Source organism: Urocampus carinirostris, chromosome 9, assembly GCF_059441175.1.
Source record: "Urocampus carinirostris isolate Australia breed hairy pipefish chromosome 9, RoL_Ucar_1.0, whole genome shotgun sequence".
NCBI classification, from domain to species: Eukaryota; Metazoa; Chordata; class Actinopteri; order Syngnathiformes; family Syngnathidae; genus Urocampus; species Urocampus carinirostris.
In genome coordinates this window covers 41,211,979-41,233,437 of record NC_142357.1, presented here as the reverse complement: position 1 = coordinate 41,233,437, position 21,459 = coordinate 41,211,979, and the positions used below count along the sequence as shown (strand labels likewise).

Here is a 21,459-nt window from a genome sequence, read left to right as displayed (position 1 = left end):
CGGGAGTGCTGGAATATAACATTATTATTTTATCATTTCTATTTATTCTTAATTGTCAGATATATTAAAAAATAACTAAAACTTACACTAAAGGCTAATTTAATGTTATTTTTACAGCCTCTAGGGCAGGGGTGGGCAACTGGGTTCAAAGATTGGAGACATATCTCCATTTTTTCCCCCCCCGGTTTATGAATAAATACAGTAATCCCTCGGTTATCGCGGTTAATGGGCACCAAAACCACCCGTGAAAAGTGAAAATCCGCGAAGTAGCGACGCCCCTTCAAAAATGCTTATTTTTTTTGTTTTAATTATTTTATTTAATTATTATTTTTTTTTGACCTGCGAAGCTCTGAACCCGCGAACGTGGAACCACGAAGTAGCGAGGTCCCACTGTATACATACAGAAATTCAAATATTATATTTGTTTATATATCTTCAAACATATTAGTTTAATTAAAGTTGTTTTGAAACACTCCCAATTAAAGAAAAATATAATACGAGGTCATTGTTATAAGCACTAATTTTGAAATCTAGTTTTGCAGCGTTACCGCAGTCGTATTTTTTTAAAGTACAATTTTTGTAGTATGTCTGGCGTATTTTTGTAGCATTTTGTGGATTTTAGGAGTATTTTTCTAGTATTTCTGTAATATTTCTGTAGTATTTTTAAACGTTTCCATATATGAATCTTTGTAATGTATCTTTAGTGTTTTAGAGGAATTACTGTAGTTTTATCTTTGTTGTATTTCTGACACAATATTTTTTTAGTAGTATTTTTGTAGTTTTTCTGTTGGAATATATCTTCAGTAGTATTTTTTAGTATTACTGTATTGGTAGTTTTGTCTTATAATATTAATGTAATGGTATATTTTTATTATTTACGAAGAATTATTTTTCGTATTTCCATAGTAGTATTTTTGTAGTATTTCTTTAGTATTTTTGTAATATTACTTTTGTTGTAATTTTTGTAGTAGTATTTTTGTAGTTTTCCTGTTGGAATATTTTTGTAGTAGTATTTTTCTATGATAGTATTACTGCATTGGCATTTTTGTCTTATAGTCTTACTGTACAGAGACAACTCTCAGAGAAGCGCAAGAGAAAAACAAACTGCAGGTTGAAATATGTCAACCTGTTGTGGCCAAAGCCAGGTGCCTCTCACGAAAACACTGTACTTGGATTTCTCTCTCTCTCTCTCTCTCTCTCTCTCTCTGTCTCTCTCTCTCTCTCTCTCTCTCTTTTCCACCCTTTTCTCCCACTCTTTGTCTGTCTCTTTCACTCTCTGTGTCTCTCTTTTTCTCTCCCTTGGTTGCTCTTTGTCTCTTTCTGTGTCGTTTGACCTTCTTTAGCTCTCTTTTTTTTTCCTTTTCTCTCTTTTCTCCCTTTCTCTCTCTCCCTCTCTCTCTCTTTCTTTCTTCATCTCTTTCCCTCCTTCTATTTCTCTCCTTCTCTCTTTCTCTCTATTTCTCTTTAGATTTTGTTCATTCTCTCTCTTTCTTTCCCCGTCTGTCACTAACTCTCTTTTTATCTCTTTTGTTTCTCACGCTCTCTCTCTCTCACCCTCTTTTCCACCCCTTTTTCCCACTCTCTGTCTCTTTCACTCTCTGTGTCTCTCTTTTTCTCTTCCTTTGTTGCTCTTTCTCTCTCTGTGTCTTTTTAACCTCTTTTGCTCTAACTTCCTTTTTCCTTTTCTCTCTTTTCTCTTTCTCTCTTTTCATACCCTTTGCGCTTTCTTTTCTGTTTTCTCTCCTTCTGTTTTTCTATTTCTCTTTGGATTTCTTTCTTCCTCTCCCTTTTTTCCCCCCTCTCTCACGACTTTTTATCTTTTGTTTCTCACGCTCTCTCCCTCTCTCCTGTTTTTCTTTCTTTGTCCCACCTTCTCTCCTTTTCCGTCCCTCTTTCTCGTATTTCTTGATCTCTCTTTTTCTTTCTCTTTCATCTACTAGTCCGCCCCCCGAGAGAATGTTTGTTCTATGGTGTGGCCCCCGAGTTCAAATGAGTTGGACACCCCTGGTCTGAAATGAAGTAATGTTGCAAGCCAGAGGGACTTTTGTCGGAAGGCCTACAATTAAATGTACGATTGTGGCCGTGATCCATTATCCCTAATTGCCTCTTGGTGATGCTGGAAAAAAGTAGAGCAGATTTTCTTTCCATTCCGGTCTGCTGAAGCATGTCAATTTGACCTGCCTAACATATTACTGCACTGTTATGGCCGCAACCCATTATCCCTGATTGACTCCCTGATAATAGGAAAAAGTGGAGCAGATTTCTTTTTCCTTTTCAGGCCGGTAAAGCATGTCAATGTGGCCCGCCTCACATATTATTGCACTGTTTTGGCCGCAACCATTATCCCTGATTGACCTTTGCTCATAATAGGAAAAAGTAGAGCAGATTTTTTTCCCTTTCAGGCCGGTAAAGCATGTCAATGTGGCCCGCCTCACATATCATTGCACTGTTTTGGCCGCAACCCATTATCCCTGATTGACTCCCTGATAATAGGAAAAAGTGGAGCAGATTTCTTTTTCCTTTTCAGGCCGGTAAAGCATGTCGATGTGGCCCGCCTCACATTTTTTGCACTGTTTTGGCCGCAACCATTTATCCCTGATTGACTCTTGCTGATAATAGGAAAAAGTAGAGCAGATTTTTTTTCCTTTTCAGGCCGGTGAAGCATGCCGATGTGGCCTGCCTCACATATTATTGCACTGTTTTGGCCGCAACCCATTATCCCTGATTGACTCTTGCTGATAATAGGAAAAAGTAGAGCAGATTTTTTTTTTCCTTTTCGGGCCTTTTCTTTCTTTTTAATTTACTAGTCCGGCCCCCGACAGAATGTTTGTTCTATGGTGCGGCCCCCGAGTTGAAACGAGTATGACACCCCTGGGTTAAGATAAAAAAAAGGAGAAGTATATACTATGCTAAGCTAATTCATCCAGTTTATCCCCCTACCTGTGGATCGGAGCGGAGGGCGTCTCGTTGCCTGAAAGGGCAATTAGCGGGCCCCTGGGATGTTTTTGCCATACGGGATTGACAATAATCCCCTGATGTTTAGTTAAGTTGAAGTAAGGTTGTCGAGTCAAAAGGATGAGGATTAGTCGCATCTCTTACTCTCCGGGCGTCTTCCGCTTCCTCGTTAGGAATATTTAGGGCGTTTTTGTTGACGGGCCGTCCTTCTGATTTTTGTTTTGAACTGGAAAACAGACTTTTTCTGTTGCTATTCCGTTACCCCCATGACATAGCAGGTTAATGAGGAAATCAAAGAAATAAAGAAAGAAATAAAAAAATATATAGAAATAAAGAAATTAGGAAATAAAGAAATAAAGAAACAAAGAAATGAAGTAATTTAAAGAAAGAAAAAAAGAAATAAAGAAATAAAGTAATGTAAAGAAAGAAAAAAGAAATAAAGAAACAAAGAAAATTTAAAAAAAGAAAAAGATAATGAAATCAAGAAAAGAAGCAATGAAGAAAAAAGTAATGAAAAAATAAAGAAATAAAGAAATACAGAAATAAAGGAAAAATAAAAAATACATAAAAATTAAGTAATAAAAATCAAAGTAATAAAAAATAAAAAATAAAAAATGAAAAATAAAAAAATACACACTACAAATTAAAAAACAAAGAAATAAACAAATAAATAGATAAATAAATAAATAGATAAAAAGATAATTGGACATTTAAATGAAATATTAAAATTTGAGAGGAAAGACACTTTAGTAAATACACTGTATCCATCTATCTATCTATCTATCTATGTAGACATCTATCTATCTATCTATCTATCTATCTATCTATCTATCTAGACATCTATCTATCTATCTATCTATCTATCTATCTATCTATCTATCTATCTATCTATCTATCTATCTATCTATCTATCTATCTATCTAGACATCTATCTATCTATCTATCTATCTATCTATCTATCTATCTATCTAGACATCTATCTAGACATCTATCTAGACATCTATCTATCTATCTGTCTAGACATCTATCTAGACATCTATATCTAGATATCTATCTAGACATCTATATCTAGATATCTATCTATCTAGACATCTACACATCTATACACCTATCTAGACATCTATACATCTATCTACCTAGACGTCTATCTAGACATCTATCTATCTATCTCACTCTTTCTCTCTCTCTTTCTCTCTCTCTGCCTATTTTAGGCAAAAAAAAGTGACCCTCGTGCACACAGTAGGCCACATATCTTTGCTAAATGGAAAATTGTATGTGAATTTATGCATCATACAAGACTATAAAAAGCGCCTGTTTAGCTCATAAAGTGGATTCCTACAAATGGGATAAGGACTAAGTCACTAGAGTCATGCACGGTTCCCCAATTTCTGCCGTCGTCGGAAATGAAACGCGAGGACGGACGGATGGCAATCGGGAATTCCGAGGGATCCTCGAATCTTTGGTTTTGGAGCGGCTGCCAGGCGCTTCACCTCGCCGTCCTCTGACCTTGTGACTCATGAGGTCGGGGTGACTCCCGTTGGGGAAGCGGCCCAATCGGAAACAAAGCCCTTCCTCGAAGACGGCTCGTCTTGTCTCGTCGGCATCGCGTGACACCCGGAAAGGCTCGGGCCCTTCCATAAGAGCCGGACCAGTAGAATAAAGAGAAAGAGTGACGGAGGGACAGGGATAGAGAGAGAGAAAGAGAGATCAGGAAAGAGAAAAAGAGAGAAAGAAAGAAAGAAAGAAAGAGAGAGAAAAGATAGAGAGAGAAAAAAGAGAGGGAGAGAGAGAGACAGACATAGGGAAAGAAAGGGAGAAAGAGAGAAAAGGGAGAATAGAGGAAAGAAAGAAAAGAAAGGGGGGAAAGGAGAGAGAAATGAGTCAAAGAAAAAAGAGATAAAGAGAGACAGAATGAGAAGAAAAGAAAGAAAGAGAATATACATCTCTTGGCTGGCCTGGCAACGCCTCGGGATCCTGTGGGATGAGCAGGATGGAGTGTCTGGGGATGGCCCTGCGACAGGACTCTGGATAAAAGGTAGATGATGGATGGATGAAAGGATGGATGGATAGATAGAGAGAGATAGAGAGAGAGAGAGAGAGACAGAGACATAGAGAGAGACAGAGACAAAGAGAGAGACAAACAGGTGGACAGATGGATAGATGTCTAGATAGATTGATAGAAGTCTAAATGTCTAGATGTCTAGATAGATGGATTGGTAGATGTATATATATATATATATATAGAGAGAGAGAGAGAGAGAGAGAGAAGAGAGAGACAGAGAGAGAGACAGAGAGAGAGACAGAGAGAGAGAGAGGGGGGGGGGGAAAGAGAGACAGACGGGTGGACAGATGGATAGATGTCTAGATAGATTGATAGAAGTCTAGATGTCTCGATAGATAGATAGATGGATTGATAGATGGGTAGATAGATAGAGAGAGAGACAAGAGAGAGAGACATAGAGAGTGAGAGATGTCTAGATGTCTAGATAGAAAGATAGATAGATGTCTAGATAGATGTCTAGATAGATGTCTAGATAGATAGATAGATAGATCGATGTCTAGATAGATGTCTAGATAGATGTCTAGATAGATAGATAGATAGATAGATAGATAGATAGATAGATAGATAGATAGATAGATAGATAGATAGATAGATAGATAGATAGATAGATAGATAGATAGATAGACAGATAGATCGATCGATGTCTAGAGAGATGTCTAGATATATGTCTAGATAGATGTCTAGATAGATAGATAGATGTCTAGATAGATGTCTAGATGTCTAGATAGATGTCTAGATGTCTAGATAGATGTCTAGATAGATGTCTAGATAGATGTCTAGATAGATAGATAGATAGATAGATAGATAGATAGATAGATAGATAGATAGATAGATAGATAGATAGATAGATAGATAGATAGATAGATAGATAGATAGATAGATAGATAGATGTCTAGATAGATGTCTAGATAGATAAAAAGATGGATTGATAGATGGATAGATAGATAGAGAAAGAGAGAGAGAAGAGAGAGAGAGACAGAGACATAAAGAGCGAGAGATGTCTAGATAGATAAATAGATAGATGTCTAGATAAATAGATAGATAGATGTCTAGATAGATAGATAGATAGATAGATGGATAGATAGATGTCTAGACAGACAGATAGATAGATGTCTAGATAGATAGATGTCTAGATAGATAGACAGATAGATAGAGACAGACAGACAGGTGGACAGATGGATAGATGTCTAGATAGATTGATAGAAGTCTAAATGTCTAGATAGATAGATACATAGATGGATTGGTAGATGGATAGATAGAGAGAGAGAGATCGAGAGAGGGGGGTAGACACAGAGAGAGAGTGAGAGAGGGATGTCTAGATAGATAGATAGATAGATAGAGAGAGAGAGAGAGAGAGAGAGAGAGGGAGAGAGAGAGAAAGAGAGAGAGAGACAGACAGGTGGACAGATGGATAGATGTCTAGATAGATAGATAGAAGTCTAAATGTCTAGATAGATAGATACATAGATGGATTGGTAGATGGATAGATAGAGAGAGAGAGAGAAAGAGAAGAGAGAGAGAGACAGAGAGACACAGAGAGAGAAAGAGAGATGTCTAGATAGATAGAGAGATAGATAGAGAGAGAAAGAGAGAGAAAGAGAGACAGACGGGTGGACAGATGGATAGATGTCTAGATAGATTGGTAGATGGATAGAGAGAGAGAGAAGAGAGAGAGAGAGAGAGAGACAGAGAGAGAAAGAGAAATGTCTAGATAGATAGATAGATGGATAGAGAGAGAGAGAAGAGCGAGACATAGAGAGCGAGAGATGTCTAGATAGATAGATAGATAGATGGATAGAGAGAGAGAGAAGAGCGAGACATAGAGAGCGAGAGATGTCTAGATAGATAGATAGATAGATGGATAGAGAGAGAGAGAAGAGCGAGACATAGAGAGCGAGAGATGTCTAGATAGATAGATAGATGGATAGAGAGAGAGAGAAGAGCGAGACATAGAGAGCGAGAGATGTCTAGATAGATAGATAGAGAGATGTGAGCGAAGGAGTAAGCGATTCTTTGCTAAAAGAGCATTTAGCCGACACACACAGGAAAACAATCAAATAGGCTTATCTCGGTAATACTGTCCGCTTATTCCCGGTGTAGGCACGCACTCAAGCACAGTTCACGCACTGGAATCTAATCTCAGGAGCGCAAAGAGCGCACATTCATTTAAGCCCCGTCGGGAATTTCAACACATATCGACGCAGCGCACTCAGCCATCTTTTTTTTTGGATGTATTTATTGCAGACTTGGGCAAAGAGCATGTGTGGGACTGATGTGTTATTCGCGGATGAAGTGGCTCCATGAACCGGCTCTCGGAACTGATCGAAGGGAGCCGTCTCCCTTCAAAACACGTTGACTCTCTTCCTTTCTTTTACTCTTCTTCACTCAATCTATTTTTCTATCTTTATTTCTCGCTTCCTGTTTTTTTCTCTCTCTCTTTCTTCCTTTCTTTTTGCATGCTTCTCATTTTTCTCTCCCTTTCCTTCTATTCCTTTCTTTCGCCATTTCTCTTTCCCTTCCACTCTTCTTTCTTTCTCTCTTCTTCACTTTATTTCTCTATCTTTGTTTCTCTCTTTCTCTCTTTTTCTCTCCCTTTCTCTCTTTCTCTCGTTCTCTCTCTTTTTCCCATTACATCTCTCATTCTACCTCTTTTATTTATCCCTCTCTCTAATTCATTTTTCTGAGTTTCTCTCCCTACTCTTCACTCTATTTCTCTCCCCCTGTTTTTCTATCCCTCTCCCTTTCTTACTCTCTTTCTCTTCCTCCCTGACTTTATCTCTCTCTTTATATTGTTCTTCTTTGTCTTTCTCTGTGTCTCTCTTTTTTCTCTCTCTCTCATTGTCTCTTTCCTACTTTGTCTTTAACTCTCTTTCTCTTTGTCAATCGCCTCCTTCTTTCTCTCTCTTTCTCTTTCTCTTTCTCCAACTGTCTTTCCCTCTCCATGTTTCTCCTTTTCCTTTTTCAACTCCCTTTATTTTTCTCTCTTTCTTTCTCTCTCTCTCTCTCCTCTCTATTTCCCTGTCACCTTCTCCCTGTCTTTCTTTTTCCACATATCTACCCTACTCTTTTCAACTCTCCTTATTTTTCCTCTCTTTCTCCCCTTCCTTCTCTTTCTTTCTCTCCTTCTACCTCTTTTAGTTATTTATCTCTCCAATTCATTTTCTCCATTTCTCTCCCTCCTCTTCACTCTATTTCTCTCCCCTGTCTTTCTATCTCTCCCCCTTACTTACTCTCTTTCTCTCCCTCCCTACTTTATCCCTCTCTTTTTCTTGTTCTTCTCTGTCTTTCTTTGTGTCTCTCTTTTTTTTCTCACTCACATTGTCTCTTTGCTACTTTGTCTTTAACTCTCTTTCTCTTTATTTATCTCCTTCTTCTTTCTCACTCTTTCTCTTTCTCATTCTCCTACTGTCATACTCTCTCTGTGTCTCTCCTTTCCCCCTTTCAACTGCTTTTATTTCTCTCTCTTTCTTTATCTCTTTTACTTTGCCTCATTTTTCTCTCTTTTTCCCCCTTTTCTTTTCTTTCTCCATGTATCTCCCCTTCCCTTTTCAACTCTCCTTATTTTCTCTCCCCCCTCCCTCTCTTTCTTTCTCTCATTCTACCTCAGTGTTTATCTCTCTCTCTCTAATTCATTTTTCTGAGTTTCTCTCCCTACTCTTCACTCTATTTCTCTCCCCCTGTTTTTCTATCTCTCTCCCTTTCTTACTCTTTCTCTCCCTCCCTACTTTATCCCTCTCTTTTTCTTGTTCTTCTCTGTCTTTCTTTGTGTCTCTCTTTTTTTTCTCTCTCTCATTGTCTCTTTCCTACTTTGTCTTTAACTCTCTTTCTCTTTGTCAATCCCCTTCTTCTTTCTCTCTCTTTCTCTTTCTCCTACTGTCTTTCTCTCTCTATGTTTCTTTTTCCCCTTTCAACTCCCTTTATTTCTTTCCCTTTCTTTCTCTCTTTCTCCTCTCTATTACCCTAACTTTCTCTCTTTCTTTCTCTGTATCACTTTCTCTCCTCCCTCTCCCTTTTCCTTTTCAACTCTCCTTATTTTTCTCTCTTTCTCTCCTCCTTCTCTTTCTTTCTCTCCTTCTACCTTTTTCTCTCTCTAACTTTTTCCATTTCTCACCCCTGTCTTTCTATCTCTCTCCCTTTCTTATTCTCTTTCTCTTCCTCCATACTTTACCTCTCTCTTTATATTGTTCTTCTCTATCTTTCTCTGTGTCTCTCTTTTTTTTCTCGCTCACTGTCTCTTTTCTATTCTCTTTTCCCTTTTCAATCTAATTCTCCTTCTTTCTCTCTCCCCGTTTCCTTTTTCTCTGGATAGGTGCAAAGGAAAACAAAACATAAGGGCTCTTTAAACTCAGCTGGGCATTGTGAACACATAGGTAATAGGGAAAATGTGGCATTTTCCACCTCAAACGACTCAAGCTACAAAAGAACCGTTAAGGAGCCGATAGAATCGACTCTTTTCAATGAGCCGAGCCGAAAACGCCGCTTCTCCAAAAATACCCGGGATTGTCACGACTAGGAGTAGAGCACGGGGGGGGAGAGGGAGCGTTATTGTTGAACAAAAGCGCCCCCTACGGGCAGTCACCGCGCACTGCAGGCTGCAGAAAGAGAGGGGGCATTCTCCGATTTCCCGACTTCTCCCAAGCGCTCCGCCGCTTCCACATCACCGCTACGCGTCGAGGACGACACGCGCCCCATATCGCCTCCAAATCCCGCGTCCCTTCCCTCCAAACAAGCGTCTCGATCGTCTCGATCTCGCTCCGGGAGAAGGTAAGCGTTTCTCCGCTGGCTTTTCCGCACATGTTCGCCTGCAGAACGCCCGCTTCCCTCGCTCGCCCTCCCGAAGCTAAGCTAACACTCGCGCGGAGGACCGTCCAGGCCAGCCGACGGCCTCTCCGTGCAACCCCGGGGTGGAGAACACCAAACCCCCGGTGCTCTATCGCCTCCCACCGCCGCTCGGATCATAGCCGCTATGCGTGCTCGCCTAGCGGGATTTCGACCCCGGTTCGATACCGCAACGGCACCGCCGATCGTCTTACGGAGAACTTCTTTTTCCAAGTTTTTGCTGCGGTTTTCCGACGAGACCGCTGCGGAGGGGCGATAAAGAGCTCGCGATCGACCTTACAAATGTCACCGTGTAACTGTGTGTTTTGCTATCGAGGGTTGAAAAAGGCCAAAGCGGTTGGTGGGCGAATGATATCGGAAAGGTCGATACGGATCCGTGACAAAGGTGGATCAACATGGGGGACGTTTTGTGTCCTTCTGCGGGGTTTTATGGACTGATCTTTTGTCGGGGTGGATGGATCTACCTGTAGGATTTTCCTTCCTTTTCGAGAAATTCGAGATACGTTTTTGCACAGAATGCATTCCTCACTCGTCTCCGGAGGTGTTGTGTAATGTTCCGTCCTTGTTTATTTGGAATTGGCTTAACCGAGGGGGTCACCAACTCAATTTACTTTCCAAAGGAAAGCTCTGATAAAAACAAGTCCTGTTTATTTGTGACGCCCTTAATCACAAAGAGTCTCAAAGGGCTGCAAAGACTATAACAGACTACATTATGACAAGATCCCCAGATCTAAGACCCCCACGAGGGCAAGGAAAAACTCAAACTTCAAGTCAAGTCCTGTTTATCTGTATAGCCATTAATCACAAAGAGTCTCAAAGGGCTGCACAGCCCACAGATTATTGCAAACCACAGACTATTATGACACCATCCCCTCATCTAAAACCAACATGAGGGCAAGGAAAAACTCAAAAACCTCAGCATGAGTCAAGTCAAGTCACGTTTATTTGTTTGGCCCTTAATCACAAAGAGTCTCAAAGTGCTGCACAGACTATAACCAACTACATTATGACAAGATCCCCAGATCTAAGACCCCCATGAGGGCAAGGAAAAACTCAAAAACCTCAAGTCAAGTCCTGTTTATCTGTATAGCCATTAATCACAAAGAGTCTCAAAGGGCTGCACAGGCTACAAATTATAACAGACTACATTATGAGAGGATCCCCAGATCTAAGACCCCCACGAGGGCAAGGAAAAACTCAAACCTCAAGTCAAGTTCTGTTTATCTGTATAGCCATTAATCACAAGGAGTCTCAAAGGGCTGCACAGACAACAAATGATTGCAAACCACAGCTATTATGACACCATCCCCTGATCTAAAACCGACATGAGGGCAAGGGAAAACTCAAAACCTCAGCATTAGTCAAGTCAGGTTTATTTGTGACGCCCTTAATCACAAAGAGTCTCAAAGGGCTGCACAGACCACAGACTATTATGACACCATCAATAATATTTATCACACCAAAAAAGAAAAAAAATACTATAAAAATAATACAAAAACACTAGTACAGTGATACTATAATACAAAAATACGACTATAGAAATATTACAAAACTACTAAATTAATACTACCAACACACTCTGATGAAAATACAACAACAAAAACTACAGAAATACTACAAAAAATAACACTACAGCAATACCATAATACAAACATACTACTACAGAAATATTATCAAATACAACAAAAATACCACTACAGTAATACTGTAATACTAAAATACTACAACAGAAATATGACAGAAATACTACTAAAACACTACTGTGGAAATACTACGAAAATACTAATATGGAAATATTTCAAAAATACTTCTACAGAAATTTCACTACAGCCATACTCTGATGCAAAAATACTTCTACAGAAATTTCACTACAGCCATACTCTGATGCAAAAATACTACTACAGAAATGTTATTTGTTTCTTTGTTTGGCCCTTAATCACAAAGAGTCTCAAAGGGCTGTACAGACTACAGACTACAGACTATTACCAACTACAGACTATTATGACACCATCCCCTGATCTAGAACCGACATGAGGGCAAGGAAAAACTCAAAAACCTCAAGTCATGTTAATTTGTGACGCCCTTAATCCCAAAGAGTCTCAAAGGGCTGACCAGACCAAAGACTATTGCAAACTACAGACTATTATGACAAGATCCCCAGATCTAAGACCCACACGAGGGCAAGGAAAAACTCAAAAACCTCAAGTCAAGTCCTGTTTATCTGTATAGCCATTAATCACAAAGAGTCTCAAAGGGCTGCACAGATCTACGACTATTGCAAACTACAGACTATTATGACAGCATCCCCTGATCAAAAACCGACATGAGGGCAAGGGAAAACTCAAACCTCAAGTCAAGTCCTGTATATTTGTGACGCTCTTAATCACAGGAAGTCTCAAAGGGCTGCAGAGACCAAAGACTATTGCAAACTACAGACTACTAAAACACCATCCCCTGATCTAAAACCTACATGAGGGCAAGGGAAAACTCAAAAACCTTAGCATGAGTCGAGTCAAGTCGTGTTTATTTGTTTGGCCCTTAATCACAGAGTCTCAAAGGGCTGCACAGACTATAACAGACTACAGACTATGATGACAGCATCCCCTGATCTAGAGCCGACATGAGGGCAAGGAAAAACTCAAAAACCTCAACATGAGTCGAGTCAAGTCCTGTTTATTTGTTTGGCCCTTAATCACAAAGAGTCTCAAAGAGCTGCACAGACCACAGATTATTGCAAAGTACAGACTATTATGACAGGAAGCACAGGAAGGTTCGACCTCATGACCTAACTGCCGCACACGCGCTAACCACCGCACCGCCGCGCTGCCTGTTTCTTAGAACTATATTTGGCCAAAATCGATGTACTAACGCACAAGCTAAACAACCAAATTATCAACCACATTAGATGAGATCTAAGGAACAGAGACTATAATTTGACTGGATCAAGACATCATTGGAACAGGTTGAAAACAACAGTAACTCTATCCGAACTACCGTACTTTCACAGACAAAAGGCGTACCCGATCGTGCGGTGCGCCCTGTGTGTCATGTAATGTGGCGGTGGCCTTGGGGGAGGTCACAGGTTGTATGAACTTGTATGCCATCTCCTGTGACGTCTGAGTCTCCTATGTGAACTCAACCACGTCCCGCTTCCGTCACACACAATGCATTGTTTGCGGAAGTACTCATGGATGCTAAAGTTGTAGCCCATCGAGCAATCTGAAAAGGTATCGTTATCGTCTTAGTGCTTTTGTTTTGTAAAACGGAGTCATTTTATCCATCTGGACCAGGACTATGGTGGCGCAAAAACTACAATGAAAATAATGGATTGTCGACGGTTAGGTTAATGTGTACGGGACTTTTGTTCGAGCTTTCGGAAAGTGACTCTGAAAGTGAAGCTTTTAATAGAGATTTAGCGAAGGATTTTGAGGGTTTTGTTTGATATGGATTACAAAATCCAAGTACCAAACACTTTTTTTGCAGCAAATCTTTTTGGTTTAAATGTTGTTTTATCGGTTTTACCTTGGTAATACTTAAATAAACAACCAGAAAACTCAAATTTGCCCCTGTTGCATTTCAAAATACGCACACTTAAATACTTTCCTATGTTGTACTAAGGTGGCTAAAGCAGAGGGAACCCGTGCCCTATCATGGTATGCGCCCTGTGTAGTGTTAAATACAGAAATAGAAGCAGCTACGGAGACTGCGCAATATGCTCGTGAAAATGCAGTAATTATCTTCAACACGGACCAATTTCAGATGACCATTTTTGGAGAAAATCTAAAACTATAAAGGCCAAATTCCCACGTTTTAAAGATGTCCATTGATAAGGGGTTAGACCTTTATTTTCTTCCAAGTATTTCATAAAATCCTCCAGGAAAATGATATATTTTGAGGGAAATGCAATCTATTAGCTCCATCTTAAGGCGTTTCAGTCGCTCAGGTATAATAAACAGGAATAAGTGACTGTGACAGTCTTAATAGACAGACGGGCAGAATCGAAACAAGCCTGTCAGCCGCCAAAAGCGGTCGGACTGAACAGTAGAAGAAACAAAAACATTTGGCAAAGATAAAGAAACGCAAGGAAAAGATTAAGTCCGACATTATAAACACATGACAGGCTTTGTGAAAACAATGGAATCGTCTGAGAAATACAAACATCTGGTTGGAGGAATGGGTTATAAAAAAAAAAGCATGAATGAATGAAAACTTTATTCGAACATCAAAATAAAAACAGAACAGAAACAATAAGTCAACAACAAAATAAAGTTACATAATATGTTCGAAAGGGGTAGTCAAAAGCAAATGCTTACCGTAAATTCCGGACTATAGAGTGCACCTGATTACAAGCCGCACCCACCACATTTTAAGAGGAAAACCGACTTTGTACTTACACAAGCCGCACCTGTATATAAGCCGCATGCGCCCACATTAAAAAAATGTAACACAAAATTAACCCACCCCGACTTTAAGTCTCGCGATTGTAACTAAATATCCTTCATTAAAGTACACAGTCCAAAAATCAAAGCCGGCTAAATGAACGTAAAATGATACCGGTACTTATGGTTTGATGCGGACCGGCAGAGTCTGGTTCCCGTTGAAAGTAATCAAAAAAAAAAGTGTATATTTCTAAAGGTAAGGGTGGGAAAAATATATATCCCCTATTGTCCGCCGTGTCCACAAACACTCACCTTTACCGGTCCCCACTTCCTGTCAGCCTGTGTTTGTTACGCCCCTTCTTTTGAATTCGCCTGTCCAAAACAAATTTAGAATAAGTGTCCAAAATAACTACATTACAAAAATATACAGTTGCAAATACATATTATACATGGTTACACATATTTACAAAGAAAGACGATACACCGGGAGAGTTTTCAAAGCTTTAATAATAATAATATAACTTTCATCCGGGCAGTTAATGGTAGCAACACGCTCGCAACACAGTAAACGGGTCTGTTAAAAAAAAACATACCGTACTTGTATATTTATATTTGAAGACGTGAATAGTTGGAGATTGTTTGATCTGGTCTTGTAAATTGTTCCAAAGTTTGACTCCACACACAGAGACACACATACTTTTCCTGGTGGTTCTCACCTTTGGGATTATCGATTTACGACAATCCCTTAAGTCACAGGTGTCAAACAGGAGGCCCACGGGCCAGATCAGGCCCACCAATGGTTTAAATTGGGCCCGCAAGACAACAGTGAGAGAAGCGCAAGAGGAAAATGAGCTGTCGTTTTAAATATTTCCACCGGATGTCACCAAAGCCAGGTAACACTCTCAAAACAATTGTGGTCGTATTTCTCCATTTCTCTCTGACTCACTTCTTTTTGATTTATTTCTCTTTTTCTTTCTCCTGTTCACTCTCTCTTTCCCTCTCTTTTTCTCTCTCACTCTATAACTCTTTTTTTTCTCCGTCTTGCTCTCTTTCTATTTTCTCTCTCTAATTTGCACTTTAATTCTCTTTCTTTCTATTTCTCTCTTTCTCTCTCTCACCTCACTTCGTCTCTTTCTCCCGCTGACTCTTTTTCTTTCTGTCGTTTCAAATCTCTTATTCTTTTTATCTTTCTCTTTTTTCACTTTTTTTCTCTATATATTCATTCCCCACTTCTTCTCCATTCATATCTCTATTCTGTTCCCTCTTTTTCTCTCACTGTTACTCTGTCTCCCTTGTTCTCCCTATCTGTTTATCGCTCTCTCTTTCCCTCCCTCTCTTTCGCTCGGTTTTTCTCTTTTCTCTCTCACTCTCTAACTCTCTTTTTCTCTGTCTTGCTCTCTTTCTATTTTCTCTCTCTGATTTACACCTTAATTCATTCTCACCCTCTTTCTTTCCCTTTTTCGACCTCTCTCTCTCTCTCTAAGTCTTTTTCTCTCACCTCACTTTGTCTCTTTTTCTCCTGCTGACTCTTTTTCTTTGTGTCGTTTCACTTCTCTTATTCTTTTTATCTTTCTTTTTTTCACTTTCTGTTTCTCTCTATTCATTTCCCTTCTTCTCCATTCATATCTCTATTCTGCTCTCTCTTTTTCTCTCACTGTTACTCTGTCTCCCTTGTTCTCCCTATCTGTTTATCGCTTTCTCTTTCCTTCCCCCTCTTTCTCTCTTTTTCTCCCTCTCTATTTCTCTTCAACTTACTAGTCCGGCCCCCGTGGGATTTTTTTATAGCATTTGGATCTTTTCTGGCACTATGTTATTGTTGAGCTTAAATCGCAGTTGTGCAGTGAAAATTTTGACTAAATCATCTCATTTTAATCATTTGGAGTGCAGGAATAAAATGGGAGTATTGTTTCTAGTTGTTTATGGGAGAAAATGCGGGGAAAGTCCTTTCCGAGTGAGGCGTGTGAGTCATTCCTCTTGAGCGAAGCTATAGCTTCAAGCATGCAGACCCCGAGGGCCCGAGATTTTTAGGGCAGGTCTCAACTGTCCCTTTCTGTCAAGTCAGGTTTATAATCGCCGATTAGGAAGATTCGGCGAGTCGAAGGTTTGCTTGAACCTCACCAATTGCATGATGGGATTGCTCAGGGGTCTCAAACTCGGATAGTTTTAGGCCCTGCAACAATACGAAAGCTTCGTGCTAATACGGCCCAGGAGCTTTATATCATTTCTCCCTCATGCCATGAGGCTCTTGAATTCCACCCGGGGGAGGAAAAGCCCACATTTGCATATGACCCTATTTTTATGACAGTGTGTATTTTCTGTAGCACTATTTAAATACTCTATAGCAACATGTTATATTGGGTATTTTTGTATTCTATATCTTTTATTTTATTATTGTATTTTTCAACACAAGGATACTGCTGGAAGTGTTCATTTCCCTCCGGGGATGAATCAAGTATCTAGATAGCTATCTAGCTACTCTATCTAGCTCACAGGCGGCCCGCGGGCCAGATCAGGGCCGCTAAGGGATTGCATCCAGCCCGCGAGACAACACTCAGAGAAGCGCAAGAGAAAAACAAGCAGCAGGTTGAAATATGTCAACTTGATGTTGCCAAAGCTAGGTGCCTCCAACAAAGACACTGTACTTGTATTCCTTTTTCTCTTTTTCTCTCTATCTCTTCCTCCCTTTCTCTCTCACTCTCTCTCTCTCTCTCTCTCTCTCTCTCTTTCACTCTCTCTGTCTCTTTTTCTCTTTCTTTGTTCCTTTTGGTCTTTTTCTGTCTTTACCTTCTATTGCTCTCTTCCTTTTTTCCTTTTCTCTCTTTCTCTCTTCCATTTTCCTTCTGTCTTTCTTTCCTTCTCCTTTCTCTCCTTCTCTCTTTTGCTCTATTTCTTTTTCCCCCTCTCTTACTATTTCTCTTTTTATCTCTTGTATTTCATGCTTTCTCTCTCTCTCTCATCCTCTTGCGCGCGCTTTTTTCCTCTCTCTCGTGCGTGCGTTTTTTCCTCTCTCTCTCTCTCTCTCTCACGCTTGTTTTTTTTCTCTCTCTGTCTCTCTTTTTCTCTTTCTTTGTTCCTTTTGGTCTTTTTCTGTCTTTACCTTCTTTTGCTCTCTTCCTTTTTTCCTTTTCTCTCTTTCTCTCTCTCTTCCATTTTCCTTCTGTCTTCCTTTCCTTCTCCTTTCTCTACTTCTGCTCTATTTCTTTTTTCCCCTCTCTCACTATTTCTCTTTTTATCTCTTGTATTTCATGCTTTCTCTCTCTCTCTCTCTCTCTCGCGTGCTTTTTTCTCTTTCTCTCTCTCGCTCTCTCTCTTTCGCGTGTGCTTTTTTCTCTTTCTCTCTCTCTCGCACGCGCTTTTTTCTCTCCCTCTATCTCTTTTTTCTCTCTCTCTCTCTTTTCTGTCTCTCTCTCTCTCTCTCTCGCGCACGCGTGCGCTTTTTTCTCTTATTTCTTTCTCTTTTCTTCTTTCTCTCTAATCTACCCTTCCGCCCCCTCGAGGCAATATTAGTTCCAATGTGTCGCCCCCAAGTTAAAATGAGTTTGACACCCCTGATCCAGCTCCTCTAGCTACTCTATCTATCTACTTCCACACTTATAAGTTAAGCAAGGCTCAAAATTCACACGCGAATGCTTGAGATCGATGCTGGCAGCGGAGAGGAAAAACATACAGTCATCAACACAGCCAGAAAGATCATGGGCTGCTCCGTAGCGGACATTGTATCAGAGCCATTACATTGTAAGAGACAATTCCCGCCTAAAAAAACTCTCGGGGGCCATCACAACCCTAAACGGACACACAAACGGAACGATTTTGGGATGATTTCTCTTTGATGTTGAGAAATGAAACTGTGGAAAAACGGATGATGTCTATATGCACCTTGGGAATTCTTGTTTGCTATTTGAAAATTGCTGTTGCTTAAAGTGATTGCACTGGTTTTGAATTGCATGATTGCTACAATACACTATTCTTCTTCATTGCATTAGAACTCGGGCAAGGTTTTTTCTCTATTCATCCCGATGATCTTTTATCCATTATCCCTTCAAAGTCTCTAGATCACCTGGAGTGCAGTGTCTAATCTCATCGCATACGAAGTTAATATCGATAAAGACGATTCTGATTCTATTTCTGCAAAATGATTCAAGGGCCAGTGCGTAAACATCGAACACTATAAGATTCCGAGGATTATCTGCTTGGATTAAATCCACCACAATATTTTTCTGCAATAATCACATCATCGTCGATTTATATTGACAGGTGATTGTCATTGCTGTTGAACTGAAGCTTAAAGGGCATCAGCAATGTCTGAAACAAATGCGCAAAAGTTAGTGGACACCCAGTCATTGACGTTGCCAGCCTCATTTTTCACAACTTGAAACGCAATAAGACGACGAAACGCAGCATTAAGGATTGATATACCTGTGCGGAGTTTGTATGTTCTCCCCGTGCTTGCGTGGGTTTCCTCCCACGTTCCAAAAATATGCATTTCAGGTGAATTGGTCGGTCCAAATTGTCCCTAGGTGTGAATGAGCGAATGAGTTGTCTGTCCCCGTGTGCCCTGCGACTGGCTGGCAACCAGTTCAGGATGTCCCCTGCCCACTGCCTGGATATGGCTGGGATGGGCTCCAGCCCCCCCGTGACCCTAATGAGGAGAAGCGGTACGGCTAATGAGATGAGAGATGAATCAGAATATATAGCAGAACAACACTTAAAATTAAGGTTCTTCTAAATCTACTTAGAACATTGATTGCATATTTTCCATCTGCCATCTGTATGTACCTGTATTGACTCAGCTTCATTTATGCAATGTTTGCGTTGCGTCGTCTGCTACAAGCCACGTGAACTCCTCTTTCCACCATGCTCTCAATACATGTTTACGTTTTGTAGCGTCATCCATTTTGTTTGCTTCTTTTGAATCTTTCTTCTGGGGCTGCGGTTTGGGCTTGATTCCTAACCACTTATCCGTTTTTCTTGTGTTTTTTGTGCGTCTGCTACAAGCCACGTGAACTCCTCTCGTCATAATGCTTTTAATGTACGTTTATGTTTTGTAGCGTCATCCATTTTGTGAGCTTCTTTTGAATCTTTCTTCTGGGGCTGAGGTTTTGGCTTGATTCCTAACCACTTATCCCCAGGGTTGGGCAGGGTTACTTTAACTTGATTACTTTCAATGACTTTTGGAGGACTCCAATAGCAAATATGCAAATAAAAGACAAGATAAACTAAATAGGAATAAAATGATGACTCACAATACGTGGTAAGCTTTCTCTCCTGGCTTTGATCTCGTTGATCTCCGGAAAACTAACATCAAATGCGACAGAAAGAAAATGAAAATCAATCCAAACAGCTTTTTGCCGTTCCATGTATTCCGTTACTCCCCACGCCTGCACAAAATGGAGTCATTTGATTCCTATTTACTTTCTTTTGTCTTTTATGAGCATATTTGCTATCGGAGTTATCCAAAAGTCATTGAAAGTAATCCAGTTCAAGTAACCCTACCCAACCCTGCTTATCCATTTTTCTTATGTTTTCTGTGCGTCTGCTACAAGCCACGTGAACTCCACTTTCCACGATGCTTTTAATGTACGTTTACGTTTTGTAACGTCATCAATTTTGTTAGCTTCTTTTGAATCTTCTGGTTTTGGCCTGATTCCTAACCACTTCTCGATTTTTTTTTTTTGTGTTCTCTCTGCGTCTACTTTGGAAAAACACGACCTAATAACGCTCTGGAAAGTCCGTAAGCAGGAAGTTGTTCGATGCAGGCTTCTGATTGGCTAACGAGTATGCCAATTGCAAAATGAACCGAAATTCCGAAATTTCCAAACCGGATGAAGATTTCGAAATCAGAATAAAGCAAACGTTTGATTTGATTTTGTAAGTTGTACGCCCGACGTATAAGATGTACGGTGCGGGCGTCCGGCCAGACGTTATTTCAAACACCGGCATCAGATGCACCTTGCACACAATTTTCGGCCAGTTTCGGCCTTTGAGCCGTATGTGGAACATGCTTTATCTGCTTTAGCGTGGTCATAAAACACAAGTTGGCTGTATTGGTCCTGTCGTAAATCACAGGAATCCGACTTGTGTGTCAGCTGCTCCCTTCAACCACGAAAATGCAGATCAAATTTGATATCATGGTCAATTGACCATGACATCAAATTTGAGAAGAAGCTTACAAAATTGATGACGCTCCAAAACGTAAACGTACATTAAAAGCATTATGGAAAGAGGAGTTCACGTGGCTTGTAGCAGACGCACAGAAAACAAAAGAAAAAAGGATAAGTGGTTAGAAATCAAGCCGAAACCTCGCCCCAGAAGAAAGATTCAAAAGAAGCGAACAACATTTATGATGCTACAAAACGTACATTAAAAGCATCGCGGAAAGAGGAGTTCACGTGGCTTGTAGCAGACGCACAGAAAACACAAGAAAAACAGAAAAGTGGTTAGGAATCAAGCAAAACCTCAGCCCCAGAAGATTCAAAAGAAGCAAACAAAATGGATGGCGCTACAAAACGTAAACGTACACTAAAAGCATCTTGGAAAAAGGAGTTCACAAGGGTTTTTAGCAGACGCACAGAAAACACAAGCAAAATGGAGAAATGGTTAGGAATCAAGCCGAAACCTCCGCCCCAGAAGAAAGATTCAAAAGAAGCAAACAAAACGGATGACGCTACAAAAGGTAAATGTACATTAAAAGCATTTTGGAAAGAAGAGTTCACATGGCTTGTAGCAGACAATGCAACTCAAACACTGCATGAATGAAGATGAGTAAATCTAGATACATCTAGACATCTAGACATCTATCTATCTACCTACCTAGACATCTAGACATATAGACATATAGACATCTATCTATCTATCTAGACATCTATCTATCTATCTATCTAGACGTCTATCTAGACATCTATCTATCTAGACATCTATTTAGACATCTATCTATCTATCTAGACATCTATCCAGACATCTATCCATCTATCTAGACATCTAGACATCTATCTAGACATCTATCTATCTACCTAGACATCTATTTAGACATCTATCTATCTAGACATCTAGACTTCTAGACATCTATCTATCTACCTAGACATCTAGACATCTAGACATCTATCTAGACATCTATCTATCTAGACGTCTATCTATCGAGACGTCTATCTATCGAGACATCTATCATGGCTGCTTTCATCAGGATACCTATCAGTCGTACAAGATCTAAGAGTTTTCATGTTTCTG

At 40.0% G+C, this 21,459-nt stretch overlaps 1 protein-coding gene across 2 annotated transcripts in view; it reads left to right on the top strand.

Annotated features, from left to right (window-relative positions):
• Nucleotides 1–9,633: 9,633 nt before the first annotated feature.
• LOC148360312 (bifunctional heparan sulfate N-deacetylase/N-sulfotransferase 1-like) overlaps nt 9,634–21,459 on the top strand; it is a 127,198-nt gene continuing 115,372 nt past the window's right edge. For both annotated transcript variants that reach the window (XR_015851308.1, XM_088343892.1), the window contains exon 1: nt 9,634–9,781. The gene's annotated coding sequence lies outside the window, so the exon portion shown is untranslated. The remainder of the gene's footprint in view (nt 9,782–21,459) is intronic.